Genomic DNA, 16,748 nt, shown 5'->3' on the forward strand with positions numbered 1-16,748 from the left:
TGCATTTTATTTATTTATTTTTTAACGATTTTTATTTTTTTCCATTATAGCTGGTTTACGGCATCCTGTCAATTTTCTACAGTACAGCAAAGGGACTCAGTCACACATACCCATATACATTCTTTTTCTCACATTATGCTCCATCATTAGTGACTAGATATAAAAGCACCAAACACATGATCAAACAGGTTGACCAGGACTAATAACTCCCATTTTTTATTTTTTGTCTTTTTTTTTTTTTTTTTTTTAAGGGCTGCACTCACAGCATATGGAAGTTCCCAGGCTAGGGGCTGAATTGGAGTTGTAGCTGCCGGCCTATCCCAGAGCCAGAGCAACACTGGATCCTTAACCCACTGAGCGAGGCCAGGGATTGAATCTGAGTCTTCATGGATACTCGTTACCACTGAGCCAAGAAGGGACCTCCCCAAACTCCTATTTTTAAAAGAGCCAATCATGTCTTGTCAAATGTCTGCCAACTATGCAAAATGTTCCACATGAGAATGGGAAAAGCGACTACATTTCTTGAGATCTTCTCTCTCTTTCCTGGCTCCAGACTTCTTGTAGAAGGAAGAAAATACACAGAATAACTGCTCTCACGCAAACTTGTTTATGTCTTGCTTAAGGGAGCCCTCAGCACAGGTCTCTTGCCTTTTCTCAGTGAAAGAGTCTACTAGTTCATATTAGCTGAAAGTGGTCTGGGGTACTAATGAAAGGTGGTTTTGTTTTTATCTACGTATGTATAAAAGTCAGCTTTCTCTTCCTGCTGACACTCCCTATCCCCCAATCCCACACAAATCATAACGGAGAATCATTGTTTTTAAACTTTACCCAAAGAAGAAACTTTCTCAGCTTCCCTCTGGCTTATAAGCACATACTTCCCTTTGGTCCCAAGTTCAAATGTCATTTCCTTCAGGAAGCCGAGCACAAGACCTTCAGGCAGAGTACTCTCCTTTCTGTGCTTTCATAGCATTGTTCCACAATTGTTTATTTGTTTATCTTCTTCACTAGATGGAGGACGCTGGTTGGAGTATTTTACAAACACCATCCCCCTTATTTCACCTTTACAATAATTCTATAAAAACTCATGTCTTTATTTTATAGATGACCAAAACCGAGGCTCAGAGTGGTTAAAGCAAGGTGTCTCCAGTTACACGCCGGCAAGTGGTGGATGCTTTGTTAGAATCCTAATCCTATATTTTTTTTATCCCCTGCTTCTAGCACTGAGTGCATGGAAAATAGATGTTCAATAAATATAATAAAAGAATGTCTGAAAGGCCAGCATGTAGGCATATCTGTCAACAAGCTCTCCATTTCACTGCCTTTGCTTATGCTGTCCTTTAGGTCTAGAAAGATGCCTCTTAGCCTCTGGCACTTGAAATACTACCCATTTTGGCCTGACATCATTTTTTTTTTTTTCCTACCAGGCTTTTTCACACTACTCATCAAAGTTAATTTATTTACTCCCACTTTTGCTATTGTTCCTGTTTATACCTTGGTTACAGTATACATCATGATCTGTCTGTCTCATAGTTCCTAATGCCTCTATCTTTCAACCCCAGCAAACAGAAAACCTTTTCTGTCTATCCTCCTCCATCCTCACTCCTCCAGCCTATGGTTCTGAACTAGTAAGAAGTCAAAAGCTAACTAATACCTTTACTGAAATCTCAGCTATCACTTCTTGATATCCCATGTCATATGTCATGTTATCCAAACTGTAAGATATCTGTGACAAATTTCTTCTCCAGTCATATTCTGTATGATTCTAGGGTGCTTTCCACACGACCAGTTGATATTGACAGTACACCCTGGTAAAAGCCCAAGGCAGGGTCTGCTTCATGGACCAGTCACACCAGGCCTTGTGATCAGAAGGGTCCCACTTTGGGTTCAGTGTTTTGTGGTTGTCATAGCACATTTTGTAATAATTTTATTGTGAATCTGTGTTTTCTAAGTGACAAAGGGACAAAGGAGCATGCCTTAGGGACCTGTAGTCTCAGCCCAAGGATGCCCTGTCTCCTGTTGCTTGTCTGATTGGGTTCTTGGCTGCTACCACCCTGACCCTCCCATCTTCCCCTCCCTGCCCTGTCCAGTGATGGCTGCTGCCCCCTGCCCTGGCGGGGGCCTGAGTGCTGGTACAGGGAGGGGTCGGGTCAGGAGTGCATGCCTTCCACATTGTGGCATATCTGGCAGGTGCTGGAGGATACCTCTCAGTGGGGCCAAGCCTCTCACTCATGTCCGTCTAGGAGCCTACTATTGCCATCTCGACCTTCTTAATTTTTAAAGAAGGGGACCTGCATTTTTGCTTTGACTGGGAGCCTAACAAAGTAAGTAGTCGGCCCTGATCAAGAAAAATAGACACAGAAAAATATACTTAAATTAAAATTAGCATTTTCTTTTGTTTCTATGCTCTTTTAGACAAGCCATGGCTTTATGAGTAACAATAACATTGCTACCCTTTTCTCATGTCCTGAGATATAAAGTCAGCCAGAAGTGGTACACTTGAAAATATTGGACAAAAAAAGAAAGTTCCTAGGACTGAAGGGAAAGAAATGGTGCCTGGACACTGAGTAATCTTCACTTGCACTGACTGGCAATGAGCAGATGTTAGGTTCTGTTTCTCTAACCTGTATAATAATCCTTCATCAGTAAATCACTACACCTCACATGAGGCCATGAATTTTGTAATACAACAGTTAACCACATTCTTTATATAGACAGACGTCCTAGGGATGGCCCTGTGTTAGAGATCGGGGCTATGGAAGAGCATGCTGGAGCTGTGTCTGCATTGTGTGGCCACCCAGCTTCTGACAAGATACATAGGAACTTAATTTAATCTAATGGTGGCTGGTACACATGCTCTCTTTCTGCTGGTCCATAAACTACTTGAAATGCTGCATTATTCTAACTTTAAAAAAAAAAGTTAATCACCAGTCTTGCATGATACCTTACAAATGTTTGGTGCCTGACAGATAAAAACTGAATTAACCTAGAATACTTTAACTGATAGATAAATGACATATATTATTCTATTACTCTTACATTTTTTTTTCCCAGAAAGCCCTGGGATACTGTGAATCTCTAATACACATTTTGATTTCCCTACTTATATGTACTATCTTGTAACAATTTCTATTGAGCTACAACCCAAATTCACTTTCCTGATTTACTAAAGTTATGTAGACTTATATTTCTGTCTTCCAAAATGTCTTCCAACACTAGTTTTTCCAGTTGTACTAAATATTATCTTAATAATTACTTTTACTTTCTCTAACTTAACATACAAACAGAGGAGTTCCCATCGTGGCTCAGCGGTTAACGAATCTGACTAGCATCCATGAGGATGCAGGTTCAATCCCTGGCCTTGCTCAGTGGTTTAAGGGTCCGGCACTGCCGTGAGCTGTGGTGTAATTTGCAGACATGGCTTGGATTCTGCGTTGCTGTGGCTGTAGCAAAAGCCAGCAGCTACAGCTCCAATTGGACTCCTAGCTTGGGAACCTCCATAGGCCATGAGTGAGGCCCTAAAAAGCAAAATAAATAAATAAATAAATAAATAAAATTTAAAAATAAACCAAAACCTCCATGTTTTACTGTGTTATATCTTAACATGTTTCCATGTAAATACCTTCAAATTCTATAAACAGAGGTTTTAGAGTTACTAAGGTTTATTTTCAGTGATGACTGAACCAAGATTTCAAGTTGCTATTGTCAGGAAGTCTGTGATAACCCTGGACATTCTGCTCCCTTAGGCAGTGGAAAAATCTCAAACTAGAGTTACGTTTGGAACCATTATCCCTGCTACCAGATTGGAGTCCTTCTGTCTTGTTTCATAATTTCATCCTCAAAATGCTCTGTGCTTCCTTCTTTAGAACTATGTCTCCTTTTTGCCTAGACTCTACCATTGTGAGCTATAAGCCCTAAACATTATTCTTTTTAAACACATTTTTCTACCTTCCCAAATTTTCCCTAACATGCTCCCACCAATTCCTTGTCCCAAATGACATCTGCCTTGTCCAGAATTTTCTCAATCCTGGAAGAAGCAGAATTCCTTCTAAGTATGGCAAATCACTCCCACATCTCCAGGAACTTCCATATCGTTCTCCTATTTCTCAATTTTCTTACTCTCTCTCTTTTTTATTTAAAATTTTTTTTCCATGGATCTCTTCCTCTTAGCATGTAAACATATTCAAGCATCTGCCATCTTAGGAGATAAATGAAAAGATAATATCTATTAAAAATTCAGCCTCTTAAACTCTAAAAGGTCATTAACTTACCTCTTAAAACCTCAACTTAACAAGATACCTAAAAGTTGCTAAGGTTGTGAGTAAAGATAAACTGAGCACTCCACCACCTCACACCTAGTGTGTAACTTGTCTCTCCTCCACTGATACTTTCTCAATTCAAGCATCTGCTAAGCTTCCATGTCACATCCTTGGGTAACTTTCCACTGACACTTAGAGTACACCAGACATAGCCAAATATTTTAGTGTGCAAAAGCAGAAAATCTCAGAGTATATGAAGTATGAATAAATAACAAATGTATTACTAAACTATGATTCTACCTCAACTGTGTCTTGAAAGACAAAAAGTCCTTTTCATAGAGAAACTTCAGGCCCTGATAGAGTCACTAGTAAATTCTATCGAACATTTAAAGGATCAATATGACCCTTAAATTCTTTCTGCAAATTGAGAAAAGAAAATGCACTGTAATGCTTTTATGAGATTAACATCACCCTGATACCAAAAGCAAAGATATTTCCAAAAAAACTAAAGATTTTTAAAAATTCATTATATTCTAAAATATTTAGCCAAAACAGCCCTTAACAATTGAATGACTAAACAAATTACGGTGCAATCATTAAGTGGAATACTACTCAGCAATGAAATGAAATTTATTCATGCAACAACATGGATCTCAAAAACATTATGCTAAAAAAATTATATATGAAAAAGCACAGTTATTCCCTCTATATGAAGTTATTTTTAAAAAGCATATGACTAAGACATTGGGATAAAAATCACATTAATGGTTGCCAGAGGTTTTGAGAAGAAGTGGTCACGGTGGAGGGTATATATCAGAAATTTTCCAGGTGATAGAAACTGAGGTAGTGGTTACAGGAACGTATACATTTGGCAAAGTTTATCAAGCTGCACACTTAAAATGGTCCATATTATTATGTCAATTGTATCTCAATAGAGTTAAAAAAAAAAACTTATACCAATACATAAAGTATGGACTCCTCAGGGCATAAAGGATATTTCATTCCTATCTACTGAGTACCTCTCTGAAATAGTTTATGAAACTGAGAACCAAAAATTGAATTTCCCCTTCACTTTTATTAATACTTGTGAGAGCGGCTGGTCATGTTGTATGAGTAACAATTATGAAGACTGCTCTAATCAAGCAAAATTTACAACAACATTAATTAGGCATTTATTTGAGCTATATAATTGTTACTGTTCTCCACAATAAATACTCAAGTTGCTCACATGAACTGCTCTTATTATTATAGTAGACCCTTGGTATTCACTGATTTAACATTGCTGGTTTTAACCATCCATGAGTGGATCTGAAAAGGTTACGACAAGTTGTAATTTGTAATTTTGTTGAGACACAGTTTGAATCAAGATAGAGGAGATTTCTATCATGGAATAGTCATTTGGGTAATTAATGAGCTCAGCAACGGCTGTGTCTTTGTAATTCTCAACTCATAGATGAATTCTATAAAAGATAGGAGTATTTAAGAATGTAGGGTTTTTCTTTTTTTGACCATACCCATGGTATGTGGAAATTCCCAGGCCTGGGATCAAACCATGTCACAGCTATAACTAGAGCCACAGCAGGGACTATGCTGGATTCTTAACACACTGTCCTAAAAGGGAATGCCTAGGGTTTTTCAAAAGCCTGTGAAACATTCTCTGTTGATGTCAAAGTGGTGTTACATTATTAATCAACCTTTTCCTTTTAAATTTAGAAATTATTATTATTATTATTATTATTTTGTCTTTTTGCCATTTCTTGGGCCGCTACGAAGGCATATGGAGATTCCCAGGCTAGGGGTCGAATTGGAGCTGTAGCCGCATCTGCAACCTACACCACAGTTCATGGCAACGCCAGATCGTTAACCCACTGAGCAAGGGCAGGGACCGAACCTGCAACCTCCTGGTTCCTAGTCGGATTCATTAACCACTGAGCCATGACGGGAACTCCAGAAATTATTCTTTATTAATTTTTAGTTAATTCTTAGGTTTCTAGTATCTAGAATCAATCATGAGCTATGCACATGGCCACTACCACAGATTAAATGCATAAAGTCTACCTGGATCTTATTCCCCACGAATTGAGCTTTTATTTGCTTAACAACTCCTCTGACTCAATTTCTGGGAGAGTAAGGTTCACTTCTAAGTTCTGTCTGGGAGCTCCGTCCTATAAGTCTTTTCCTGTTAACACTCTAAGAAAGTGACCAAGAGGTTTCTCCCAAACCTCACATGGGGCTATCACAGAACAGATGCAGATGTATTATCCAAGCAGAGGATCTATTGTGACTCCCACTCCCGGTTAGTGGTCCCCACAAAAGTCTTGGGTGCTAGAGTATGTTGGGAAATCTGTGCCAGTGGAACTAGAAACCCTGGGGGTCTGATTTCCCAACTGCAAGGAACTGGGCAGAGCTAGGTTTGCATTGGTTCAAGAAAAGGGAGTGAATGCCACAAAAATAAGTTCTAGATCTTCTGTACTCAGAAATCTTATAAAGATAGACTGGAGAAGAGGGTTTAAGGTTAAAGAAGGAGAAAAGGCAAACATAGAAGTTGGCTCAATAATGCCAACATGGTGAAAGTAGAGATCACTAGGCTCTGCTTAAGCAAAAAAAAAAAACAATTGTAACTTGTAAGGACTGACAAAAAGATTCTTCCCCTACTCCCTGCCCCTTAAGATAGGTGTTGCACAATATGCTTCCGATGTCCTCATATTCTCATACCATCTCCTAAAGTAATTTTATCATTGTTTCTATAATGAAGATGAGGAAGCTGAGGTTCAGAGAATAGAGGCAATGTTCTCAAGTTCACAGAGCTAGGATTCAGACTCATGTTTATGTAATTCCAAAGTGTGTATCTTAAACTGTCACACCAAACTGTCTATCTTCCAATATTGAGTATATCCAGTCTCTTCCTATTTTGACCACAGAAAGAGGTGCAAAAGCAAGAACACAATGGGCATTGGAAAGGAGAGAGGGCATAAAACTGAGAGGAAAGACTGGCAATGATTAGGACTTATCAGTGTAACCACCTGTTCTGAGTCGTCTTCATCTGAACTGGTCAAACAGAAGCTATGGCCTAAGTTAACTTCACCTCCTGCTTGGGCTCTAGCCTTGATTAAAGAAAAACAAAGGCAGGGCTTTTCCTGAGCAGTTTAGGACTCTCAGAGTATTTAATATGCCCCATCCTAGGGCTGAACACATAACAGTCACTTGCTGAAGGAGAACACTTTATAAAATTAATTTCTAGGGCATTTCCCCTTATTTTATTGTTTATAGCCTTCAGTGATAGTACCTTAAAATGCAATGTCCAGTCCCCTAATTTATAATATTAAAGATTGCAATGAGGCAATTATAAGCAGAAATGACAACAGAATGGTCTCACAGCAAACTTTTGAAATGTGGACTTAAATCATGAGGCTTATTATAAGATAGAAGAACACCAGATATTTTATCCCACAAGGTAGCATTAGGTTTTTCTCAAGTCACCACAGATTTATAACAGCCTAATTGTTGTTGAAAATGTTGTCTTATCCAAAAGGAAGAGTGTTTCTTCTTATCATTGCTAAATAAATTTCATTACTTCTACTAGGTATACATCTAGATTTTAATTTTTCAAAGTAAAATTTGATATGACACATTTTAATGAAATTTCTTATCTTGGCTGTGGTCTCACTTCATCCTTACCTTAAAATACATGAGAAAGTGATGCTTCACCTAAATTGTAATATATATGCAGAGCAAAGTACCTGATTAAGGCAGACTGATGATAAAGATGATGGAAAATTATCTGCAGGCAAATAAGACACCCACATATAACACTAAGATGTTCCCTTAAGCATAAATACCCCCTATTTAAAGGACACAAATCAAACAATTATGCATTTACAGGTTTTATTTCCCACCACTAATAAATATGGGCACATTTTAACATCAGAATGTTATGTTGTTCTCATCACAATGGGCATTTTTGCTCTTCATCCCCTTGCCCTCATGCTGTACCAGATTACCCACGCATTTCACTTTATCTCCAAATTGCCCACAATGTGAACCTTCAATTCAGAGCCGTTAATGCATCTTTCACCCACATATCCAAACATCCTCAAAGATGTTAATTAAATTGCCTCTTCTATAGCAGGCACAGTATTGTGCTGCAAGCCACTTTGTGCAGAAATATTATCTTCATAAACCAAACTCTAATTCCTCTTTTGAAACTACTAATATGGGCCTTCCCAAATCTCATATTTAATTCAATGTTTCTGGACTCAGGGCACTGGAAAAAGATACTCTAGGAAGAATTTCTGTGTGATGAATAAGTTTTGCTATTCTTAGCAAAAAGATAAAGTAAAAAGAGTATCCTAAAATCTTCAACACTAAACATGCTTTAGATTGTGAAAAAAAATGCCATACACTAGACGCAGAATACCACTACTCTTACATTCCTTCCTACTGAAAGGTGAGTTAATACAGGGATTTTTCTTCCCCCTTACGAATAATCTACTGTGTCTACTAAGGATGTAATTAAAGGATAGAAAATGAAATATAAACAGATTTTGATCTCTTTGCCTAATGATTGCTATCCCATAAACAATCTAAAGTATCCTTGGATATTTTTAGTTAATAATTACATGCATTTTTTTCCTTGGGGGTCTTACATTTAGTTGAATGGTAATTTTTATCATTTTCCTGGAAAGAAAAAAGAAAATACAGGTAATATATACTATTTCTTCTTTTAAAGGAAGATAACCTAATGACAGTAAAGAAGGTGAGACAGAAGAGAAATCACCTGCTATGGAAAGTTAATATCAACCTTCAGGGACAGAAATTTGGTAAATATAAACCTCAAAGTAGGCAATTCTGTTTGAATTAGAGAAGTAGCTGTAACCCTAGTTTGGTATTTCCCTGCCCACAGGCACTAACATTTTGAGCGACCTGCATGAAAGCACTTTGAGCTGGAATCCAGCTCCTGGGTTAAGAACACATCAGTGGTTGGAACAGAATTCACAGCACCAGTGGTTTAAGGAAGAGAGTGAAGCAGATGACACCAAAGGAAGGGAATCTTTCTAGTGGAAATAAAGTTGCTTAGCTAATGAATCATGGATCTTCATATGTCTTCAATTTACCCTACAGAGTCAGAACTGAGTGTTCAAGATATGTTCTTCTTAGATGCCACTCCTCTATCAGCCAAGAAACACTGCTTACTAAAAGTAAACAACAATTAAAATAGCATTTTGTGGAATTTCCTGGTGGCTCAGAGGGTTGAGGATTTGGCACTGCCACTGATGTGGTTCTGGTTACCAATGTGGCACAGATTCAGTTCCTGGCCAGGGAAATTCCCCATGCCATGGGCATGGCCCCCAAAAAAAGAGAGAAAGAGAGAGAAGGGGAGAGAAAGAGAAGTAGTATTTTGTCTTCATGCAACATAATTTAAATGGCCAAACAAAGCTTGGGTATTTTCTTTTCTTCTTTTTTTGAGCCGCGTCCACAGCATATGGAAGTTCCCGGTCCAAGGATCGAACCCGTGCCACAACAGTGACCTGAGCCACCACAGTGACAACACTGGACCCTTCATTCACTGTGCCACAAGAGAACTCCAAGCTTGGACTAATGACTGCAAATAACAGGTCCTCCACCTAACCTGGGATTCGTAAATGTAAATGCCACTGCCCTGGAAAATGACAGCCCTGAATACTGACAGCCCTGAATACTGAAAGGAGTCAGTCTGCTAGGACATGGTCGTTTCCATTATTTAAAACAAGGAACTAAAATCTGAACTTTTGGGCGAAAGGGCAGAGGGAGTAAATCAAATTTTAAAAAGTATCAACCCAAAAGGCATTTAAATTAATTCAATATTCATGGTATTTCCTGCCCAAACTGGAATGGCCCTGCGCTGTGGGTGAACCTGGCTAGAACGGATCACACCTAGAGAGGCCCCTTGGGAGCCGGCGGCAGATGCTCCTGAAGCAACAGCTCCTTCCTCAGTCCCATACAATCAGTCAGTTTAGATATGGTGTTGAAGACAGGTGCCACCACGTCTGGGATATCTGGCCTGAGATTTGATAGGACTTATAGTTTCTAAACAGGCTGGAAATTAATAGTCTGTCCTCAGAAATAACCTCATCATCATAATACTCTTTAAATAGGGATTCTGAAGAATATGTTTGTCCCCCTGCCCTCCAGGAATTTACAACCTTGTTTCATGTGTCTTGTCTTCTAAACCCCTGTTAAACAAAGCAATACAGTTTGTAATGCAAACTACTTAAAAGTGGGAAACCTGTCTTATGCTTTTACTTTTTCATTGCTACCACAGTACCCAGCACACTATAGGTGCCTACTGATCTGATGTGATTATAGCCTCAAATCACTACACGTCCACAATTTCTTATCTGAAAGTTTTAGGAATTTAGAATCTTTCAGATTTTTAGAAAAGTTATATCTACTTATTCCATATATTTATGAAAATCTCCAGGAGGGCCTGGTATAGAACCCCATAATCAGGCATATACATATTTCTGCAGAGAAATATGAGCATTCACATAAAGTAAAGAAAGGAATAATTATGTATAACTTCATGAGAATCAGCAGTTCAGGTTAGATTTTGGTGCAAAATGAGTTGAGAAAAACTTCAGCTGCCTAGAGATTTTTAGAAATGTAGATAACATATTGCGGACCTATAATACACATTGCAAGAATGACAGGCGTTCAGAGGCTAGAGCAATGAAGATCAGCTGTGGAGAGGTGGAGGTTCAACAATATTAGTGAGAACCCAGACTTTACTGGTGGCAGGGAGAACTGGTGTGACCACATTGAGGGTGTGGGCTGGGTACGGGGGTCTGATCAGAGTGCCAGAGGGAGAGCCCCCAGCATCCAGAGCTGCCAGGATCCTAGGTTATGGGAGCAACACAGTGAAAGCAGGGCCTCAGAAATGTTCACTTAACCAACGATGATGGTCATAATGATGAGGGTAAGTGTGACTAGGTTTTCAGAGAACAGGAGGATCCAGGACTCAACCTCTAAGAGGGAGTGAGAGAAGGGAGAAAATACCAACAGACCTATAGCCCTAAACTAAGTCTGCAGATGCTGCAAGCAGGTACACAAAGAGAAAATAAAGGGGAAAAAGAATACATGTAGACCGTAACTTCATTACAGTTTTATGGGACAGAAGGTATATTTGTTTGTGAAAAGGAAAACAGTGTGGATGATAGAAATTACTACAGATTAAGAATCGTGAAAAAAAATCACATTCCAACCAGGAAAATGGAACATAGGTTTTTCAAAGCACAGTGGGAAAGAAGAAAGTAATACTCCATTATAGAAGAGAGTATATCACAGAGGCCAGCTAAGGGGGAAATGACAGTTCTTAAAGAGGACAAAGACTGTAAAATCCCCAGGGGGGGTTAGTGAGCAGCTCAAGTTACAGATATTGAAGGAATTGTGAGGTTGGGGAGGAGAGGGAGTACAAAGGATAGGGCTTCTGTGCTTCCAAAAGATGGGTAACACCTTATAGGCCCCATAATGCTAAAAGCGAATGCATGCTGAATCAAAGAATTCTGATTGAAAGGATCATGCATGATTACAGGTCAAGGATCCAGAGGAAGTGAAAGCTACTGGCCTGAGTTGACAAGATGCAACGAAATGGGAGGGGTTAAATGTTATCACATGGAGGAAAACACTGCTGCTCATGCAAAGATGAGAAGCAGCTGCAAGTTCAGAAAATGACCTTCCTTGCTCACAGAGATGAAACATGTTTTATTAAAGAAGAGTGGCACGTACTTGGAAGAGGACTCATGTTTTCCTAACAGACTCAGAATGGGCAACACATCAAAGAGTAAGCACCATCTGTGTATTCAAGGAAAAGGCATAATGTTTGCTTTTGATTGAAGCCTTTTTTTTTTTTTTTTTAATGTTGCATTCCTATGTAAAGTTGCTTGGAAGAGAGGAGAGAAAGAATGTACTCAATGTAAGTGGCTTTAAAAAATCTTCCATCACTTTTCCTCCAAAAAAGCTCAGAGTGCTTTGTGAGAATCTCACTTTTAGTTCCAAAAGGATTTGGGGAAACTCAGCAGTAAGGGAAGAACAAAGGTTCTCAGAAAGAGAGACTTATATAGAATTTCACAGTAAGTCTAGGTGCTCTACGGTGTTCACAGAACAAATGAGGGCTCCCGTCAATGTGCACAGTACCTGGCAGATCAAAGAAAAAGGCCAACAGGAAAAATACCCTCCTGATAATATGTGGGTGGAGACTAACAGATATCCTGACACCATGAAGGATGAAAGTTTTACTTCTTAGCATGTTTAATAATGGAACATAAATATCCATTTTATTTTTTCCCTTCTAAAATCAATTTTGAATACCATATCGTCTTTTATTCAGCACGATTTGGAGAAATATAATTTTTATATTTATTTATTTATTTATTTATTTGTCTTTTCAGGGCTGCACCAGTGGCATATGGAGGTTCTCAGGCAAGGGGTCTAATCAGAGCTGTTGCTGCCGGCCTATGCCAGAGTCACAGCAATGCCAGAGCCGAGCCACACTGCAGGTCAGAGCAACGCTGGATCCTAAACCCACTGAGCGAGGACAGGGATTGAACCTGCATCCTCATGGATACTAGTCATATTTATTTCCGCTGAGCCACAATGGGAACTCCAAAAGAAATATAATTAACACAAAAATAGTACATAAAGAAGCTAGGTAATCCAAACATTTTCTATGAAAGTAAGTTTTCTGTGTAAAATCCAAGCTACTTTAGACCCTTTATATGTGTACAAATAGATGGAAGGATCTTTTTATTTTCATCCTTCCTTATCTAGATTTTGTGAAGCATCCAAAAGAAAAAGGAGGTGCATCAGTACAAACCTCAACTTATTTATTTTAAAATATCATTTTAGTGGAATCTGTGTTCAGTTCAAAACGAGATGGCTAAAATATTTAGATGACTAATGCCTGAACATTTCCCTATTTTGTGAAATGTTGAAAAAAATATCTGCCTCAAGTACTTGGCTACAAATCTGTACAACAGACCTTTCACAGGGCAAGCTGGATGACGAAGTGAGTTGTTTTGAGAACATGCACGCGCTTCACCTCACAGCTAAACTTTTTTCTTAACCAGGAGATGACATATGTATATTTCAACTGTTTTTAATTTAAAGGTTTTTTTTCCTTACAAGGTTCCACCCATACATGCAGTGGGGTCATATGATATCCCTTATAAATAGCTTTCGAATGGCAATAAGCGCTAGAGCACAGAGCTCAGTTCTGTCTGGATGCAAAGGCAGCTGGTAAGTAGGGAAAGAACAATGTATTAAACTGAAGCAGCTGAGCATCTTCTGGGTACAGTCTCAGAGACTATGGGATAACCTAGCTGCTTAAGCCCAAGACGGTCCTCAATAATTGATGAATCAGAAGCAGCAAACCAGCTTCACCCTTTTCATCTGAGGAATTCTAAAACGTTAATTCAAGAAGAGCCTCAGGGATGATCCAGAAACAAATGCCCTCCTTTCACATATGAGAGAACAGAGTTCCAGAGAGGTAAAGGGACTTCCCCAAGGATTCCCTCATAACACAACTGGAACACAAAGCTGGATCCACATTTCTTAACTCCCAGGACAGTGATCTTTCCAGTATTTGTGACAGTGTGGACTCTTGAGCTGGAGTGCCTGAGTTCTGTTCTCAACTCTCATAGCTGGCGACACTGGTAAAGGTATTTAACGCTCTGATCTTCAGTTTGCTCATGTGAAAGAGAGGATCATACTGGCATGTGCCTTACAAGGCAGGTAAGAGGTATATGTAAGTTCATACATGTAAAGCACTGAGGACAATGCCTTGCATTTAAAAGTGCTAAAAATAAATGTAAACTCTCATTAGTTAGTGTTAACATATGTTCTTCTCAGCTCATAGCATGGAATGTAAGAGCCCAAACCTAGGAGCCCTTCACTAGAAATGACCTTGGGGAAATGAACCCATCAAAGCCTTAGTTTCCTCATTTATAGAATGGGGAACATAGTAATCCCTATTGAGGAGGGCACTGTAAGGATTACATGAGATGGTTCATGTGAGATATTTAAAACAGTGGCCTGGCACATGAGTAGTGCTCAAATAATATAAATATAAATGATAGATATTATTCACAAACAGTAATTCAATGAAAACTTACAACCTTCCATCATTCACCTGCTTCCTCCCTACTTAATACTGTCTCCCTCAACCTTTCAACTTTCTCCATCCCTATGTCCAGTAAAGAAGAATAGGAAATTAATTCTTCAACATTAAATAAGGGAAGGAAGGAAAAAACGTTTAAAAGGAAGACTTCATTTAATATATAAATAGCCAAAGTTATCCAATATACCAGTGCATAAGAGCTGACACTTTGGAAAAAGGGAACAATAATACACCCAAGAACATTTTCAACTCACCAGCATAGCATTTAGGGCCTTAAGAGGTAGGGCAGTAATTTTGTTAAATGCAGAACAAGCTAATAAATCAACTAAAAGATGTGTTTTCCCCTCATACACTATTGATGGCATATACCTTCGTATAAAGTATAAATTTGTGGACAGTAATCATGAGAATAAAAATCTAAATACCCATTAATTTCCACTTCTTAGGGATTCATCTAACAGATATATTCTAGATATATAAAAAATTATATTTACAAGTTAATTATTGCAGCTGAATGTGAAACTATTTCTGGAATTCTTAGTTCAAGATCCTAGGTATCTCTCCCATATCTGCATTGTAGGCTTCAGGTCCTCTTCAAGATTAAACCCAAAAGCCTCTGGCCATGTCTCATTGTAATGCCCCTCCCCCCACCTTGTACAGCCTGGGCTGCTCACTCCCTATTAGGGAAGAAATGTCGCCCATTCCTCACTCAGCCTCTATATAACCTGTTCTTCACGCAAATAAGGTATCCTGCCCAAAACCAATTAGAAGATCAAATTTGCCCCCTACAGAAATCAAACAGTACTCAGCCCTTATGCACGCATGGCTAGGGAGCTGGGGCAGGAGAAACTGGGTCTTCACTCAGGTCTGCAGTGTGGGGATATGAAAACAACTGTAAAGTGAGACAGGCTCACTTAACCCGTTCTCGCAGGTGCATGCAATTCTCTTGCTCTGTCTCTGAAAATGTACTTTTGCTTTAATAAATTTATAAAATGCCAGTCCCTACTTCAGGGCAGCCCACTCCTTCTCTCTGAGAGGGTAAATAAAATTTGCTGTAAACAGTTGTGACTCAAGCTTGATTTTGACCCAGAGCCGCTCCCTTTCTGATTGGAATGCCCCTTCTAGAGAGCCTGCCTGCCTGCCTGCCACTGGCTCTATCTTGGTGCTGCTGCAGCACTTCCCAACCAGAACATCCCCTGCCAGACTACCCACACCTCCAAATCCTTGTTGTGTGTGAGCAAGAAACAACCCAGAGGGACCTAACACCTGGTCATGTGTACTTATTGTTGAGGATTTTAATGGAAAAGTGGTATCCTCACATTAGGCCCTAGAAGTTAAACCTAAGCAAATGGAATAATCATAACTGTAAAATACACCCTGGTAACCATGCTTATAGTCTATTAATTTTCTATGATATTATATTTTTTTACTTACCCTTGAGCATGCATAGTTTGTTAGAGGGAAAAATGCTCATTGATAATATCACAATATTTGCTATATTTGCCAAATATTGATTTTAAAACATCAAGCATTTTAGGGAATGATAATACCATGATGGTGGACTAGGAGAACCCGGCCTCCAGCTTCCCCCACCCCCTAAATCATCAATCAGATAGCTAATCAAAAACTAAAACAATTCTGAGAGAGCTCAGGAGCCCACTTAAGAAACTTCAGCAACACAACGGAACAAAGAAACCTGAGAATAACTACATGAAAAAGACAGGAAGAACGACTTCATTTTGCCTGTATCATCCCATGCCTGAGATCAGCACTGCTCAACCCAAAGAGGGAACTTCTACTTAAAAAGAGTTCCCGTCTCTGGGGAAGAGACAGTGGGAGGAGCGACCAGTTTCTCTAGCCTTTCAGGGCACCACCTTCAGGATCCACCTTATCTTCCCTTCCCCCAGTGGACAGCACAGCTGAGATGTATGGAGATGTTTAAAGAGAAAAGAACAGGGGCGGCCAATAAGAGCAACACAGTGGGAGTAACCACAGTTCCCAGTGACCTGTTCTGCAGAGGAAGCCAGCTCCTTTTGCCCTTGAAGAAACCAACAGCCAACACAGCTGCCATGAAACCCCTGCAGATTTTACCAGTTTTCACCCCAAGTTACTTGCATTTGCAGACTACCAGTTACCTGAGTTCTGCCCTATTCTGCTTCTCCCTGCCCCTCTGGTAGTCAGCCTAGACCTCTGTGGCTGCATGGATGCAAGACACCAGGTTAGACCTCTTTGGCTGGTTCTCACCATGTGCACGTGCCTGGGGCTAGCAGCTTTGGCTGTGTACTTGCTTGCTACCAGTCTATGCCCATCACTGGCCTCTACTGCCCTGGATTCACTTT

At 39.4% G+C, this 16,748-nt stretch overlaps 1 protein-coding gene across 1 annotated transcript in view; it reads right to left on the reverse strand.

Moving 5' to 3' along the window:
- The window catches only part of NECTIN3 (nectin cell adhesion molecule 3), a 130,340-nt gene that overhangs the window by 8,905 nt on the left and 104,687 nt on the right, over positions 1–16,748 (reverse strand). The gene's annotated exons all lie outside the window — the stretch shown is intronic.

The sequence above is a fragment of the Sus scrofa genome, chromosome 13 (genome assembly GCF_000003025.6).
Source record: "Sus scrofa isolate TJ Tabasco breed Duroc chromosome 13, Sscrofa11.1, whole genome shotgun sequence".
In the NCBI taxonomy this organism is placed as follows: Eukaryota; Metazoa; Chordata; class Mammalia; order Artiodactyla; family Suidae; genus Sus; species Sus scrofa.